This window comes from Falco rusticolus, chromosome Z (genome assembly GCF_015220075.1).
Source record: "Falco rusticolus isolate bFalRus1 chromosome Z, bFalRus1.pri, whole genome shotgun sequence".
Lineage (NCBI taxonomy): Eukaryota > Metazoa > Chordata > Aves > Falconiformes > Falconidae > Falco > Falco rusticolus.
This window is the reverse complement of record NC_051210.1, coordinates 12407269-12424640: the sequence shown is the minus strand read 5'-3', so window position 1 is coordinate 12424640 and position 17372 is coordinate 12407269. Positions and strand designations below refer to the sequence as shown.

At 44.2% G+C, this 17372-nt stretch overlaps 1 protein-coding gene across 1 annotated transcript in view; it reads left to right on the top strand.

Moving 5' to 3' along the window:
- Positions 1-12888: 12888 nt before the first annotated feature.
- Positions 12889-17372, top strand: part of LPAR1 (lysophosphatidic acid receptor 1) — a 73272-nt gene continuing 68788 nt past the window's right edge. Inside the window, exon 1 of the mRNA XM_037374170.1 lies at positions 12889-12974. The gene's annotated coding sequence lies outside the window, so the exon portion shown is untranslated. The remainder of the gene's footprint in view (positions 12975-17372) is intronic.

Sequence of the window (17372 nt, the reverse complement as noted above, 5' to 3'; positions counted from 1 at the left end):
GAAATATACTTTTTTTAAAACCTTAATCTTAGGGGAGGTTTTCAGGTACAGCAAAAGTGTTCTTTAGAAAGGACAATTCATCTGTGCTGCCCCCTTATTCTTGTAACATATAGATGACTGTAAAATGGAAATTTTGCCTGTTCTCCAGATAACATTGTTTGCAAGAGGAAACAATGAAACCCATGGGATGATTTTGCAGACAAAAGGCTTTTTATCATTATTGTTTGGTTATTAGAGATATTTTCTTTTGCAAAATTCAGTTTTCTTCCTGTGTCTTTATAAATCTCTGCTTTATAATCTCAGAACATTATATAGCCTTCCAAGATTTCTGCTTTGTGCCTAGTCTTTTTGCTCTGTGTAATTCCATCAAATGCATCTCCTTAGCACAGTTTTTCTGAATAGCATCAGCCAAACTAATGATGGTGGAGTTAGAAGAAGGTTTGATAACAAGGCTTGCATCTTTGGTGTTCCCAGCCCCCAGTCCCAAAATTTCCATATCTCATGTTCTTTGTGGACAGAAGGAGGAGGGATGTTTAAAGTCAAGTGGTTTTCAAATTTGCTGCAGGGTAGAAGGTTCTGGGCTACAGCTGTGCTTATTTGATAGTTTCCTGGATTTTTACAGTTCTGCCACCCGCAAGCCTTCAAGTCTGCCATTGCCCAGTGGCAGGTTGAGATTTTATAGAGCAGCTCCAAGCTGTGACATGATCACTTTAAAATCCCAGCACAAGCTTCGTTTTGTTGTTGGAAATTGGCCTCCTTTTGTCACAAAGGCCCCTATTTCATCCCCTCGTTTTGCGCCCTTGCACCATGCATACTGTCTTCTGCATCACTGGAAGTCAGGAGTGAGACTTCCACTGCCAGTTAGCAAAGTGAGGCAAGTTTCATGACTATGATGTCATCAAGGAGCTCTAATTCATGTCTGTGACATTACAGCAGTGAAATGCAAGTTTACGCTGAGCTTAAGCGAAACCAGGACAACGTCTGCATTAGTAAGAGTGGGTGAGGGGCAAGGCATGTGGTTAGTAGTAATGATACTCATGGACTTTTTATGTCACTTGAAACTCAAACCCAGGAGTCACATGCTTCCAACAGCCCTAGATGTATGGGGTGGCAGTGTATGAATTGCATTTTTCTTATTTCCTTTTAACTACAATACTTGCAGTTTCCACTCAAAACTGATGTTTCACCCTGCTAGAGACTGGCAAAACACAGTCTGTGCCCCAAAGAGTGTATAACCCCTGCTGTTGCTTTCACTGAGTTTAGCACTGATGCTTTTAAATGGAGCATTTGGAAGGAGACTAAAAGGCCTTGTATCTTTTTTTCACTGTAGAGATTAATTTCAGAGGTTTTCAAAGCTCACCTCTGCACTCCATATCCTGAGGGACTCTGTTCTCAGTTTCACTCTCACTGAAACCTCTGACCCTGAGTTCCTCCAGGAGTCCTGGAAGCTGGTCTGGATTGCAGCAGGTGCCCAGCTCACGGAGGGACCACATGGACATACCACTCTCCTCCTCCACTTCTCCATCCTGCCTTATCTCCATTACTTCTAGCTGATGGTGGTTTCTAAGGGTGTTTTTCTAGAAGGCAGATGCTATTTTTAGAGACAACCCCTCACTATGCACCTGAAGATAATCCTCCTCCAGATGAAATCCATCTGTGAGTAGGAAAGAAGCAGATTTATTGTTCTTGGTAGGCTCTGGGAAGCACAGTGGAAACCAGAATGGGATGCAAGACAAGAGAAGCATGTTCTCATCATGCCATGGATGCTGGGAGGAGCTTTTCCTGCTCTGTACAGATAGCATCCTTACTACAAAAGGAAATCTGCTATTTCTTGTACCCGCAGTCTTCTTGTACTTCCAGCAATGTAAAGCCTATACATCTTTGGCATAACAAAGTTCAAGCTTCTGATTCAGTAGGAAGCAGAATGGAGAAGTCCTGCTACATTTTATTCTTAAACTTCATCCCAGGGAGCACGGGTATTTGTTCTGCTGCATGAGCAGTGTGAAAAGAGTTGCAATTTGAGGAGCAGCACTGCACACAATCCCTGCTTAACTGACTGACCAAAAGAGCATCTGGAAGCCACCCTTCCCAAGTCACAAGTAGTGCATTGCTCCAGACTTCCCAGGAATGTGCTAAACTACTAGGGTGTATTCCTATTTTGAAGATGAGGGATTTTGTTGTCACACTCCTTTCAAGTGCTAATGGAAGTCACACGCTGAGCTACTTAGGCATGCAGACAGTGGTGTGGATGAGGACTTGGTGGTCTTACAGGTCTTTTCCAACCTAAATGATTCTATGATTCTATGTAAAGCCACGTGATTTATGTTAGCCCTTTCCTGACACTGAGAACTTGATTTTGACCTCAACCATTAACTCATCATTGCCTCTATATGACCTGTGTATTTTGGGGGAGTAACGAATTTCTGGAGTTCACAGAAGTTATGCATGTTACTGTGTGAATGACTTTATGGATGCCTTCTTGTTAGGTGTTAGGTCTCCACAAAATGTAATCTTTCACTCACTGCAGTAAATAACAGCTTGGCTGAATCACACTAGGGATGAAGAACGGGTCACAGTTCAAAAGGCAAAAGAGAATAACAGGGTCCAGAAGTGTTTGGCTGACAATATGTCCTCTAATGCAACATATTTAAAAGCTATCCTAACAAAGTTCATGAAGGTATAATAAATCATGGTATTTAAAAAGCTTACGTAGCACATTATACACAGTGTTATTTAAAATGCAGAGACTATACATGATATCAGTCCTTTCATAAATAGGGTTTTTTAGGCATTTTGCCTCACAATTTTTCGGATTTCTTGCACAATATGTAACTTCACTTACTCAGTGCTTATGGGACCACATAAACTCACCTTATCTGAGTTGCAAGATTTGCTGCCATGCATCTGCGTTTACCCTTAGCTGGGACGAACCCAGGCTGAGGAGTGGATTTCACTTGGCTCATCCACCTGTTCATAATATCCAAATGTGCCTTGAAGAAGAAGTGATTCTTGGCATCCACATGAAGGAAATCCTTCTTTCTTGTCCTTACAATCCAATTTCAAACACACATGTATTTTACTCTGTGTCAGAAAGGAAGATACACTGCAGGGATGACCGATCTGTGACCATGAAGCATGTGCCTCAAAATGGTACCCAGAATATTTTGTCTGAAAAGGAGCTGGATTTCTGGTCTTTTTCAGGCTATGAATCTTGTCCCATAGATGCCAGCTGAATGGAAAGAGGCACAGTGACACTTCTGTTTCCAGTGATTCAAGCATTATGCCACCTGAGTCAGGGGTCATCTCTGTGACCAAGAGGTTGTGTCAAATCCCTGGCTTTAGAACTTCTTCCTGACTAGCAACAGCTCCATGGCTTTCAGCAGAAAATAAGCCAGACTGGCCAGATTTTTAAAGCCTCTACTTTAAGTAGCTTAAGCATGTGGCAGCAAGCATGTGTAATTCAGCAGTAAGGCTCCCAGTATATGAAGTTGACCAGCCTTGCACCCCGACCTACTTCTTCCTTGCTCAACCTCAACATTTTACAACTTCCGCAAAGCTTTTGCTGGGAAGGGAAAGACAAAATAGTTTCAATATATCCATGTGGGCTGTACGTCCTGAACACCAAACTCCTGGTGGAGCATTTCAATACGGTGTTTTTCCTGACTCCACCTTCCCGTAGGGCAAATGCTTCTGCAGTTCCTGTTAACCTTCACAGGGTGTATGGGCATGCCTCAAAGAAAGGAAAAGTCTTTGTTTCCAGCCTTCATGCACAGCTGGTGAGATGGAGACTGAATTTTGGCTCAGGGTCTTTTATAAACAGATCTCAGGACAATTTGAATAGATCAGTCTCTGTGGTATGCTTATAGTTTTCCTATTGCCTCTTACTGTTCCATCCACCTAATGATATATTTGAATGGCATACATTCCTCTTCATTACCTATACTATTGAATAATAAATAAAAAACCTACATGTTTTTAAAATTACCATTATTCAACTGATTTTAAGTTCAAACACTCAATCGCTAGTCTCCTAACTTCTATGGGGAAAAAAATTAGTGCCTATTTTAATCATTCACTATTAAATTTCCAATCATTAATTCAACCCCCACACTAGTGGGTACCTTCCTCTATTCTGCTGTGTTGAATAGTAGTAGTAGTAGGCAAAACCATACAGCATGGCCTGTTTCTAATTATGCTCTCATGTTTCCTCCTAATGAACAAAAAATCTCTATTTTGTGCGTTGCCTGTTAACCTCTGGAAAGGTCAGTGCCTCTCTCCTGTAATGCAGCACACTTTTTTCCCTTCCATTTAACAGAGTTATTGCTTTCTGGAAGGCAGGGGTTTCTTGCCCAGGCTAATGCAGAAGCAGGCTGGCCCTTTTAATTCAACTTATATGTTTGAAGGCTCAGGGAAAAGTAATTAAATCTGACTTTAAGTGTAGTAGCTGCCACAGACATTGCCTTGGCTACTTGTCCTTTGCATTCAAAACTGATGACTGATAAACATGTTTTCTATAAAAACATCTACATACTCTTGGCTTAAAGATATTAAGCCATGGTAAAGCAAGGATTTGAATTCAGGTATTGTTAGTCCTGAACAGCCAGACATCCATTACTTCCATCAACAAAACTGTAGGAATCAGTAACCCATATTCTGCCTACCAGACAGCATCTTTCTGTCATGGGCCAAAAAACGCAGTTTTGTGTCAGGAAATGTCAACCAATTTAATTTATTCCAAATTAATCAGCTTCTAGTTATTGATGCTGGTATTGAGAAACAAAAACAATTAAACAAACACTTAGAGAAACATCTCAGCTGCACTCCTGACACCTCTTCTCCCTTTTTGCTCTCTTTGCCACATTCACTCAGCCCCTTTGATAAGGCGGCGGGTGGTACAGGGGACTGGGTTGGTGCATTGTTGTTCCTTTACTTTTGCTTTTCCTGTTTCTGATTCCACTGCCCTGGTGCAGGGTCCTCCATGGGCCTGTGTCCCCTTGGAACTGAACACCCTCCTGAGCCTCCTCCCTGCCCTGGCTCAGGTGACTCTTTGCTCTGCCTTTCCTTGAGAAGCTTTTTGCTCCTCAAAACAAAAAATGAAAACCAAAATCTGATGTGGCCCCACATTATTTTTTTTTTTTAATAGCGCTGCTCAAAAGCCAGAACTGGAGCTATTTCTGGCTCCTCTTGGTGCTGAGGAGGTCCATCAAGGCAAGCATGTCTCCAAAGAGTTACCATGGAAATTACCAGACCTCCCTCTGCACTTTGGACACCTTCTACCTACTAAAAAAATAGGAGAACTGGGAATCCAGAAATCTTTGAAAAACCACAGTCCAAGCCAGCTACATTCTGGCAGCTGCTCAAAGAAGCAGATGTGACATCAGGGAAGGTGTGCTCATCTGTTAAAAATACGGGGTTAGACCTTCATCAGTTTTAAAGTGGCTTTAGCTGATGAGGTCAAGGGGTCTGTTCCTTGACTCCACGGGCATCAAACAAATAGCTTTCTGCCTGGTTTTCATTGTAGCCCTTACTCTGCCTGCCCTGTGAAGGCAGCACAAAGGAGCTACAAGAACATTTGCAAACAAATGCTGCAAATATTACGTGGTGGTCTGTAAACACAAGCAGTGATTCAACTGTAAATGGCAACAGATAGTTAGCAGGCAACCAGGCCTTCAATTATTAACTAATGAGGTTGAGCTGACCCCAAGTCTTTCCTCCGTACTTGTATGAGGCAGAGAGAGGGACATTTCACCACATGTGATGTGACACATCACCCTGATGGGAAAGAGATATTGTGGCAGCCAGCCAGCAGAGCACTTGTAAGGGTGCAGCATCTGAGTTTCTGGACTTTATGGGCTTTGCTTCTGTGGTGGTGTGCAAATCCTTGAGATTTCTCCATTGCCCTGGCTTGCTCTCCATTGGCAGGTGACCGGATCTAAACCTACACTTATGTTTCCATCTAGAATGCCTCAGTGTCCTCTCCCCCTACACCAGGAAGGCACAGGAGGGCTTTCTGCAGCTCCCCTGCAGACCCAACTCCCGTAGGCCAGGTCTTAGTGGAACTTAGGGGAACACCCCACAGTGTTCCAGGTGGAGCAAGAAATGAGACGGTGGGGTGAACCCCATCTTTGCAGCCTGGTTTCCAGGCTGGTGGTCAGCCCCTGGCTTTAGTATCCCTGAGACACAATGCTGAAATCCAGGAGGATCGAACCACACAGAGCACCCCAGGAAAAAATCTGTGTTCTGCTGAGGGAAAAGAGGTGCCCAGGGAAAAGGGTTGCCAGCTCTGCTACCTGGTATTCCTGCCTCTCCCCACCCCAACTTGCCTTTGTACTCCTGTGTTCATGCTAAGGAGGCTGTGCACCAAAACCTCCCTCTGCTACCTGACCTCTGCTTCTTTCTCAGTGTGGTCGTGCCCCAGAAAGCTATGTCAGAGACAAATAATCCCTACCAACACCAGAGGAGGTTTGTTGGAGCTATGTGAAAAAGGGGCACAGGGGCCCTGGGCAACAGGATAAAGCAGAGTGTGTCCCCAAGGGTCTTGTGAGCAGTCTGCTTCCACACTCCACTACCTTCCTCTTTTTTCCCCCTTTTATTTTATTTAACTTTATTATTAGTTTGCTTAATAAGTACAACCTTAAAAGAACTGAAGTGGAAGTAAAAGAAGAAATAAGAGACCTGGCTTCACTTCTGGCACTAGAGACTGAAGCCCTTCCAGCATCTCAAAGGTAGGTGTAGAGCAGAAGCCCAGCTTTGGTAGGAAGCCTGTCCTCACTGCTAACCAATATCTAGATTTTTTTTTTTTTCTTTTTCCAGGCTCCCTGTTCATAAGTTCTGTTCAGACACGGGGATCTGAGAGGAGCCACAGAGGACAGAGATATGTTTGTCACCTAACTATACCAGGTCTGTCTGTGACAAAGGGTGGCAGCAGAGCCACAGCATTGGAGTTGAGTGTTGAAGCCTAGAGCAAGTTTAGAGAGGAGGTGTGTAAGCCAGAAATTTAATGTGCCTGTGGTAACATATACAAGAAATAGATTCCTAGACTGCTTATTAATTAAACCTGGAGACCGGGAAGATTATTACAATAGGAATTATGTTTAATGAAAGAGGCCTGTGCTCTGGAGGAAAAGTGTGTCTCCCAGTGCCTGATGTTACTCCTGTATTTTCACATATTTGGAAGGAATTTCTCCCTATATACACACCCATGATTTTTTTTTTTTTTTTTTTTTTTTTGTCCTTCATATTCCTCCCTGGATAACTCCATTGACTCTAATGGAGTGTCACCTGGAATGAATCTTCCTGTGCCTTAGAAGAACATTGTGCGTGGGTCCTGCATACATTATTTAAATGGCGGTACTAAGAAAACAGCATGAAATGTATTCATCAGCCTGACTGCCAGAGGTGTTATACACCTGCAAGTCCCATTTAAGGCCAATGGAAAATGGAGGCAGAGAGGCATCTCCTCTTTCGCATTCTGAGCACTGAATAATTTATTGGGAATTTATTGAAGGTTTTTAATGGTGCAATCAAATCATTATAAGCAAAAAGCTACAAAATCAAATTCAGAACAATGAAAGCATCAGTTCATTAATGGAACAGTTCCAGCCATCTGGCATTCATATGTTCTGCATTGGGGCTGTTATTGTGCAGACATAAATGAACCAATCTTACCTTCAAGCAATAGCTTTCATTAACTAAATATATCCAAATTCTTTACTGTTCAGCTAATATTACAGGTCTTATCCTGTGTTTGAAAGGGTGGGTTTTTTTAAATTTTGTTCAGTTAAAGCTTCAATCCCACTCCACTTCTCCTTTGTGTGTTCCCCATCCCCATGTGGACACAGCACCACACAGAAATGTTTTAGTGGTTCATGGTGCCAAAGCTCTGGAAGAGACAGAAGGGGCAAATTATATTTCAGTGGAAGTAACAACACTTAGACATTAATGATAAATACTGTTGTTTGAATGAAATGAAATTCTAATGTTGGACTGAGTTTTTCACCTGCCATTATTTTTTTTTTTCAAGTGATAGCTCCAGCAGCTCTTCAGAGATCTGACATTTAAACAGACCAAACTGATGTGCAAAGTTATATACAGTGCAGCGGTTTCCATCAGACATTTTCCGAGAATTATTTTTTTTAATCCTGTAAAGTAGTACAGCATTCAATTTCTTGGTGGAAAAATATTATTGAGTTCCCAGTGAAAGGGCACAGACAGGAAAAATTATGTATTTTAGATGCTGTCTGTTAGCTAATGAACTCTGTTGGGACAGGATTTTATGTTCACTGGACCTCACAGCCAGAGTCAGAGAGGTGAGTGCTGGAGATGTGTGAAAGCACGCTTTAACTGGCTGCCGCAGCACTTGCCGGGGTTAAAGCTCTTCCTTGCCTCCCTGTATCCTCCTGAGAAGGGGGATTTCAGTTCTTTCATAGCAGACTGGGATCCTATGCTTTATGAAGAGATAAATCAGAACAACACTCACCATCCAGTCTTTCTTCAACACCCCACAAACAAACGCTGTTTCTTAAAGAACCTGGAGAACAAAATGCTGGCCAAGTAGCAGTGTCCAGGTGGCTACTTGGGCTTTTAGGCATCTTGCATAAAAGCAGAGCTTCCCCAAAACAGCAGCAGTGACCCAGTCCCAGGCTCCAGCCCAGGCACATCTCCAAGCCAAAGGACTGATGCCACGTGGGGCTGTTCAACATTGCTGCCCTCCCATGGGAGACACATGTCCCCAGCCTATCTCCACTGCTTTCCCCTTGTGGATCCTGCAGCTATCCCCATTTCTGCCCTTACCCCAAAACTCACAGCTTGCCCTCACTCTCTCACCTCCCCTGTGGTTCTGAAGCTGCCACAACAGTCAGCTTCCTGGCCTCTGCTCCTAAAAGGCAGCCTCCTGTCCCCGCGCCCAACCCAAACAAGCACCATATGCTTCACACCACCAATTCTTGTGTGCTCTGGCACCTACTGACACATGGGTTCTAAGGTCAGTGAAGCTGAGGCTTCAGGTGTACAAGTTATTACTGGATTTGCCACTAATGCATTGGACTCCTTCACACTTCTCACAATAACTTGCCTGAAGCATCTTACAAATCTTGGTGTGACCATCTCAGAGCAGCGTGGATAGTGCAAGCGCCAGGACAAACCTAAAGCCCCTTTCACAAAGAGCCGACATGCTGACCACTTGGATGGATGCCATTCTTGTTTCTGGCATTAGGCTGCTCTAAACAGTGTTACCTGACCCAGATCTTTCCATGGAGGCTATGGGGGACAGCCATCTCCTCTGCTTTTGTGGGCACATCGCTAACCCTTGGTTTGCTCAGGCACCCATGGGCACCCACTTTCCCTTCAATCACAGCCTTGCAGTCCTGCTGTTAGGGGCTGGATGTGGGCAGAAAGCCATGAAAAGCCAAAGTTTGGCTTGCAGGAGGAGTACAGTTGTGTTAGCTTTTCAGCAACCAGCTACGCTGCAGAAGCATTTAGATGAGCTGAGGTCTGAGCAGCATGAAGCTGAGCCAGGGAGAGAGAAACTCTGCATGGAAAAAGCTCCTCTCTGCCTTGAGAGCTTTCCAGGTTTGGGAGTTCATGGTTCGTAGGCCATCGTGCACTGCTGCTGTAAATACATAGCAGGAGGCCAGAGGAGACTGAAGGAGGGCAGAAGCGTCACAACAGAACAAAGATGTCGTGGCTTTACGGATAGGGCTGCTTTCTTTCTGTGGGACTTCAGATGTGTCTGAAGTTGCTCTGGAGAACAGTGTGTCTTCCAACTGTGGGTAAGGTTATTTGCTCATATTCCTCTGCATCCTCTTCTGAACAGATCCCTTACATTTGAGCACTGGGGTTTGGATAGTCTATATATAACAAATGAGCAAAAAGTCACACTCCAGAGAGCTCTTTATTCTGCATGCATTGCTGGAGCTGTTCTTCGTAACATGTGCTTAAGCAACTCATTGTGGACAGTGGTGTTTTAAGAAACTGGAACATACTTAAAAGCTGATCAATAAAAAGTCTACACTGAAAATATTTTTAAAGTTCTCTAATATTCCTATCTCAGATAATGCTGAAGCTTCCCAGTTTTTCCCCACTAAGATACTATTAATTGTGGTCTCATCTAACACTTCCTTCAAAGCATCCACAGCACTGAAAGATGCGGCACATTTCCAATCTGAAATTAAATTATCCATTGTTAAAAGAACACCACAGTATGCTGCATAGAGAAGTGACAATGAAGAGACATCTTAACTGTAAATTCCCTGAATTTTATTTTTTAATTAAAAACACCAGAGGTACTTTCCAGGCCCTTACCAAAGAGGAATTAGATGTTTAACTTTTCTGGGTCTGTATGACTAATCTTGCAAACACTGCTGAAACTCTATGAACACTGAGAATTAAATATATCAATGTGCGTACATGTTAAGCATATTTATGATTTGAATCAATTCACAAAATCGAGCACATGGAACTTAGAAGGTTTGTTCTGGAATCAGAATTTTTTTCCAGGCTGAAAGATGTGAAAACTACTTCCCTATCTGATGCGATTCAGTACATCTGTGTGTGATTACATAAACACATTTCAGACCACGGAGCAGCACAGCCAAGTCTCATAGAAGTTACATTCATTAAACTTAGTCAGACCACATGATCTCCCCTGGACCTTCAGTATTTGCCTGTTTCTAAGATTTACTGAAGATTGCCTATATTTTCTAGTTAGAGCAAGAGTAGGAGACTGAGAATTAATTATATTAGCCTTGAATAAATGAGAAGTCACTGTTTCATGGCAAAGCAAGCTTGTCTGAACTCACTAACAGAAATCAGAGCAACTGAAAAAACATTGCTGCTTTAACTACCTTACTTTACTGAAGGTGGACTCGGAAATACTTTTTTTCTTTTTTAACATGTGTCATCATTTTGCCTTCATATAATTCCACCTCATGCACAGATCATGCTTTCCCCATGAGCACAGGACTGCTCTTTTCCTTCAGGCGTCAGTAGGTAAAGTCACTAGAGAAGGTCCTAACCAGCAAATCTGAGTAACCATACTAGGTGAGATGTTTTTATGGAGGCTATGCAGTGGTAATTACCAATGTGCAGATGCAGTGGCTCTTCCCACCGACCGTCTTCATACCTGCACCATCACAATGAAACATGCTCCTGCTTGCTTGGGGTGGTAGGTCTTGCCACTGAGATGTAGGTCCTGTCAGCTCATCCTTTGCTTGAAGCTTTGATTATATTTAACTTATTCTTGGTTGTTACAGCAGTACCCAGGCAACTGGCTAAGCACAGGACAGGAATTGTAGACACATGCAGGCAGCCCCTGACTCCCAAAAAAGCTGAGTAAAATCTGGTTTATAATGAAGCTACACAAGAAAAACTTATTGACATAGCATGGGAGGAATCATTTTTACATTCTGAAGATCTGCTTTTCAACCAGTGGGTCATGCAAGTCACCCCTTTTCTACCATCAGGGTGTACACGTGCAGTTTGAGCACACTGTTTCCAGCCTGCAGTTGTTGTCCGACCTGGATGCAGCCTGTGCATAGATGGGAAACCATTAAAGACTGTCACAACACTTAGTGTATGGATGCTAAACCATGTATTAGAGCTTGTAAAAGAACATGCTTCTTGGTCACTCCTTGCAAACACTTGGTAGCTTGCTTTGAAAATGGATAGAGGATGAAATCAAGCATTTGCCAAAGTTAATGGCCTGCTGAATGTTTAACAAGACTTTTCAGCATGTTAAAGCTCAGTCTCTGTGCTAAATCACAGTGCTGAGTACAAAAACAAGGTCTGGTAGCGTGTGGGCACCAAACTTCTGTCTTCTTGAAATAAAGATATATATACACATACATAACCATTTTTGATACACACACAGACAAGAGCATTTGACTGCTTCCTAAAGGGAAAGAGCTCCTAACCAGCCATGGCAGTAAAAAAATGTGCTCACACGGATGATGAACATCTTTCTAATAACAGCGATATAAGTGATACAGTAGATACTGTCAGTAGCTGTAGAAGCTAGGGTCATCATTGTGTTGACAGTACACAAGCAAAGGTGTGATTTGAGGAGAACTCTCTCTGCTGCTTTCTGGCTTCTTGGGAAACACAAGGAGTACTTTAAATGGGCTTGGTCTTTCATTATGGGCTTTTGTACCGCTGGAGGCAGTTGCTGGCTTGTTGTATAGCCGTAAGTAATCTCTCTAAAAATCTCTCTACAGGGGTTAGAAACGCCTAGGCACTTCAGCCTCTGAATGCTAAGTGCCGTGCAGCCTACACTGCCTTTTCGCTTGATGCATGCACATGCAAAAGTGGCCTCTAGATGCTCCCGCAACCCAACGGAATCAGGCTATTCCACAGCAAAAGCTGGTGGGGGGCTGGGGGTAGTAGAAGAAATTTGAATCTGGTTGTGTATAATGAAATAACACTTCTAAAGAAGTCTGGAAAAGTATCCGCCGCGCAACCCTGCCCCTTTCCAGCTACAGGGGTTTGGTGAACGCACGGACTGATTCTTCCAGTAAGAGGATCTCGCACCCGGCTCCTGCCGGCAGCCGCAGGGGGTCCCAGCACTTGCAGCGGGAGAAGTTCGGCTGCTCCAGAAACACCCGCATGCCGCCGCCGGGCAGCCTTTGCCCGCAGCCCCGCAGCCCCTACTCGAGGTAGCCTTCGACCTGGGCCAGCGCTGCCGCCAGGCGCGGCCGGCCGCCAGCCCGCCGCCGGGACAGCCGGGGATGCCGGCGAGCCGGGGATGCCGGGCGCTCCCCGGCCGGGGCCACCGCGGGGCGGGCGCGGGGTCCGGCGGGGCGGGGCGGGGCGGGGCGGCGCGGGGCGCACCTGGGCCCCCGCCCGGCGGAGGCGGGCGGAGCGGGGGCGGAGGGAGCCCGTCCCTCCCCGCCCCCCGCCCTCTCTCTCATCCCTCTGTGCGCGCCGGTGGCGGCGGCGGCGCCGCGCTCCCTCCAGCCGCGCCCGCGCAGCTCCCGCAGGTAAGCGCCCCGCGGCGGGCCGCCCGCGCAGCGGAGCAGGGGTCCCGCCGTCCCGGGGCTCCGCCTGCGTGCCGCCGGGCTTTTCCTCCTCTTTTTGGGTGTTTTCCGCGGTGCTGCCGGACCTGGTGCCAACCGCGGCGGGTGGACGGCGCAGCGAGGCGGGCGGCGCGCCGCAAGCGGGGGTCCGGCACGGGGCGCCGTGGGAGTGGGCTTGGGCGGGCTTGGGCGGCGGGTCCGGCAGCTGTTCTTGCTGTACTAACGCCGCTGAGGCTGGCCTGGAGTAAGGAATGGACACTTGGCTGATGAAGGGACACTGACAGTACTGCCACTGTTCGCATACTTAGGGCCTATCCTAACTTTTTTCTTCTTTTTTTTAACTTCTTTTTTTTTTTTTTTTTTTCCACGAAGTCTCTCTGGATTTATTTATACCAAATTAAGACAGTGGAAAAAGTCCTAGCTAAAAAAATGATTGCCACCTCTCTCCCCTGACTTCCTCAGTCCTTTGGATGAAGAGCCTGCCAAAGTCAGATGGGACATGTGTGCGTGTATCCCTGGTGTTTGCAAAGGTAAAGCACAGGCACAGGATGAATGGGAAGTATCAGGGTATGGAGTATTAGAGAAAGATGGGCAAGGTGGGAAGAAGGAGGGGAGCTTTAGGTTAAAAGCCATTAGTAAAGTGAAGTGAGAAGAGAGAGGTGGAACCAGAGGGACCAGGTTTCTTCGTCTCACTCCTTTGTGCATGTTCTTTTTTAATAGCTCCACAATGGGAAACCTCCCAGCCAAAAAAGATCCTTCCTATGGAAATGTGTGAAAAGTTTTCTGTATAGCCCTTTATCAGAAAAATGTTGGAATGCCTAAACTTTTTTTCTTGTGCATTTCTCTGTGAAACAAGGTCATACCTTTTTGAGTTCAGTTGTCTGAAGAAATTAGAAAAATTAGAAGCTGCTCAAATCCTCATTTTCTTTTTTTTCTTCCCCCACTGTAATTTTTCTTTTTAAGGTTCAAGGCAAAATTTCTTGCAGGAGCCTCTGTAGGCAACCTGTGTTCCCAAAGTGTTGGGGAATTAGGGTAGCTGCATTCTTTTACAATTAAAACTGCTGCAATTCTATCTTTTCAGAGAAATTCTCTTGCAAGCTAAGTCAGGTTTGGTGTGTTGTACCATTTGGTTTAAAATGAGTCACTCTCAGGTCTGAGAGTCATGTTTCAATTTGGCAGCCAGGACTGCATGCCATGCAGCCTTTTACTCCTGTGTGAGGATGGGGTATACTGTAGTACTAAAATAATACCTTCTGGCAATTTCAGCAGTGGACTGAAGCATACTCTCTGCGCACGGGCTTAAGTGAGGTTCCGTCCTGCAGCTCGCTAATACCAGCTCTAGGCATGTCATACGTTTTTCCTTAACTGATACGTGCTCAGACTTACAAAGCAACTCGATAGGCCAGCATTTTACTGTTGTTTTTATTAAATATTAACTACCCAAAATCAAATGCTGTGTTTTTCCAGAAAAGATTGACAGTGTCTCATCCTGTGCAATTGTACCTGAGCTGTGGTTCTGGCTTTTCAGCTGCAAATAACTAAGGAAATGTTATTTTAGGAATACGTGGAAACATAGCTTCATGCTCAGTATGCTGTTGTCCAGATCACTCCTTATTACAGGTTGCACTGGTTAGACCCTTGGCTGCTACAAACTTTGTTCTGAGAAGTTACCAGTAATGGTGCTGGCTGGAGAGAGAATACTGACTGGTGTCTGCTTTCTTTTCCTTCCCTCTTCAAAACAAATATTAAGGGTGGAAAGGTTAAACAGCTTTTGAGACAAAACACATGGGAAATGCAGAATTGAAGTAATGCTACACTGTGTACCCAGCTTTAATATGTGAGCTTAATGAGTGATTAACAGGCAGTCTTATCACTGTGTGCAAAGATAATTAACAGCTGCATGATTTTCATCAGTAACTCTGGAAGATTGTAAAAATATGATATATAAAACATATATTTTAATTACTTCTCTGCTAAGAAATAGGAGAAAAAATTTAACTTGGCTTGTCACAAGCTTGTTACACACAGCAAAACCATGTGGGGAATACAGGACAAGGGTATTGATGAAAGTGTTTAGCTCTGGAGCTGAAACTTAGGTAGGACTTCTGTAAGGGCTGGCTTTTGCATTGCTGTGATGGGCCATTAATAACACCTTAATAAACGGTTGTTTCCTAGTAGCATCTCCGTATTGAGCTTGCTTTCTCTGATATTCTGAGGTTTAAACCGAAAGGCACGTCTTCTGAGTAGCTTTTGTTTTTGGGAGACCACCACCATCTTTGAGTACCCAGCAGTTCTGTGCACTGGCTCTCAGAGGTAAGCTGCCTCCTGCAGATATCTGAAGAGCTGGCTTGGAGCACCTCTAGGTGGTGACCTGCCTGCACTTGCTGAGCGCTGTTACCGTGCCATTTGCTGTCTGTGTGGCTTCTTTATTGCATGAGTTCAGGGGGAAATTATGTGCAGCTCTGTCACCGACAGGGCTGGATGGGGAGTTCTCACAGCTGTTACTTATGGTCTTGGTGATGTCCAAGGACACCTAGAAGAATTTGAGAGTGGGAACAGGTTGTACTGTGAGACTGTTGTCCTTTTCATTATCATTTCCCTCCCAAAGCTGGAATCAGCTATGTTTGTGAGAATTCCTCCCTTCCATAAAGAAAAATGCATGTAATTTAAGGGACACTTAAATTCAGTTTAAATCTGTGTAAATGGGTTGTTTGAACTGCAACTGCCACAAGTAGTGCTAGGAAAAAGAAACACAACTGTTTCACTAAACAGCTTGTGGATTAGTTCTTGTGTATTTCACTGCTGCTTCTTCTTCCACAATAGGTTATATTCTTCTTTTTTTTTTTTTAACAGTTTAGCACTATGAAAAGAAAAGGAAGCAAACTTTTTAAAAGAAGTAAACAGTGCTGTTGTAAAAAAAAAAAATATTAAACAAAAGCACAGGAGTTATCAAAAGGCAATGGTAATCGCTGAAAAAACCTATTTGCACTCTTCCCTCGCCGCCCTCCCCCCCCTTCTTTGCTCTGTCCTTTTCTTTAAGGTTGCTTTCCCTTCAGTTAGGGTTCCCATTTGAAGTCTTGTGATGTAATGACAATTTGAAGCCCACTGCTCTCCAGAAAGATCTGATCAACAGGGACTTGAGGTGGTAATGGCCTGGACAGGTAGTGATTACGTAGCACTTTCCATGTATGTTTTTAACTTTGCTTTTCCATGCGTTGCAAGGTAATGCTGTAGAAATGTGACACTCCTCAGTGATGCAGCATTAGGGCTGAACTTAGACATTTTGTGTTTTCCCTGAGTGTCCTTTGTAGCTAATGCAAGTGCTTAAGGCCTCATCCATGGCCCATAGGCATCAATGCTAAAATCTCTGTTGGCACTGAACGGCTTTGGATTAGGTGCAAGGCTGGTGTGTTGCTTTGACAGAAATATTAGATTACTCTAGGGCAGAGGAAAGCTCTATGGAGGGAATAAGAGCTGCTGTTCTGCTTACGTTTCAGGGGACTCAGATTTTGGTTTTCTTCATTTATCTTTCAAGCTTAGTTGCTTTAAAACAAGTAGAAGCATTGCCTATGCATTTTTGCACTTTCATTGCTGTGCTGAAGCAAATGAGAGTGAACATCTGAAGCAGGTCTGGTGCCTTGTTTTGATTTTTAATGAAGTTCAAGAATTCTGAGAAGTGCCTGCCTTTGTATATCCAGATCTCTCCTTTCACCTGTTGCTGTTCCTTGACTGCCTGAAGCTCTTCCTCCACACCTGAGCTGATTAATAGCATGCTTGACTTGTAAAGTCTTGGTCATTGTTTAACTGAAGGTTTCACTCTAGGATCAATTTTCATTTTTTAATAACTGGTGCCTCTTATTCTTGAAAATGTAGCTTCTATTTGTGCAATTAGCACCAGTAAGGAAAAGAACCTAGTGAGTGCCAGTTTGGGTAGTATATGTGTGTCCCTATTACATATGGCAACTCCAAGATCATTCCATTTCTCTAAGAAGCCCTTCAAAAAGACCTTTTAAGGTGGTTAAGACATTACATTTCTGCATAGGGAACAATACCCTTGCTTAGATCAGTGCAAAGTCCCCAGAATTTCCTGACAGGCACAGCCTGGAGTAGTTTGTTAAACACTTTTTTCTCAGACCTGCATCTACTTTCTACTGCATCTGGCTCCTTCTTGACCCACATAATGCAGGTAGTTATGTTAGTGCATGTAAACGGGTGAGCACTGGCATGTTCGCCCCATTGTGAAGAAGTATTTCTTCATAAAAAAAGCAAACCTTCTTCCTCTGCTTCTGGCAGATGAAAACAGCCACAGATTCATGTGGCTGCTGTGGTTCAAGGAGTCTGGGTAAGGCATGCGTGCCCCTG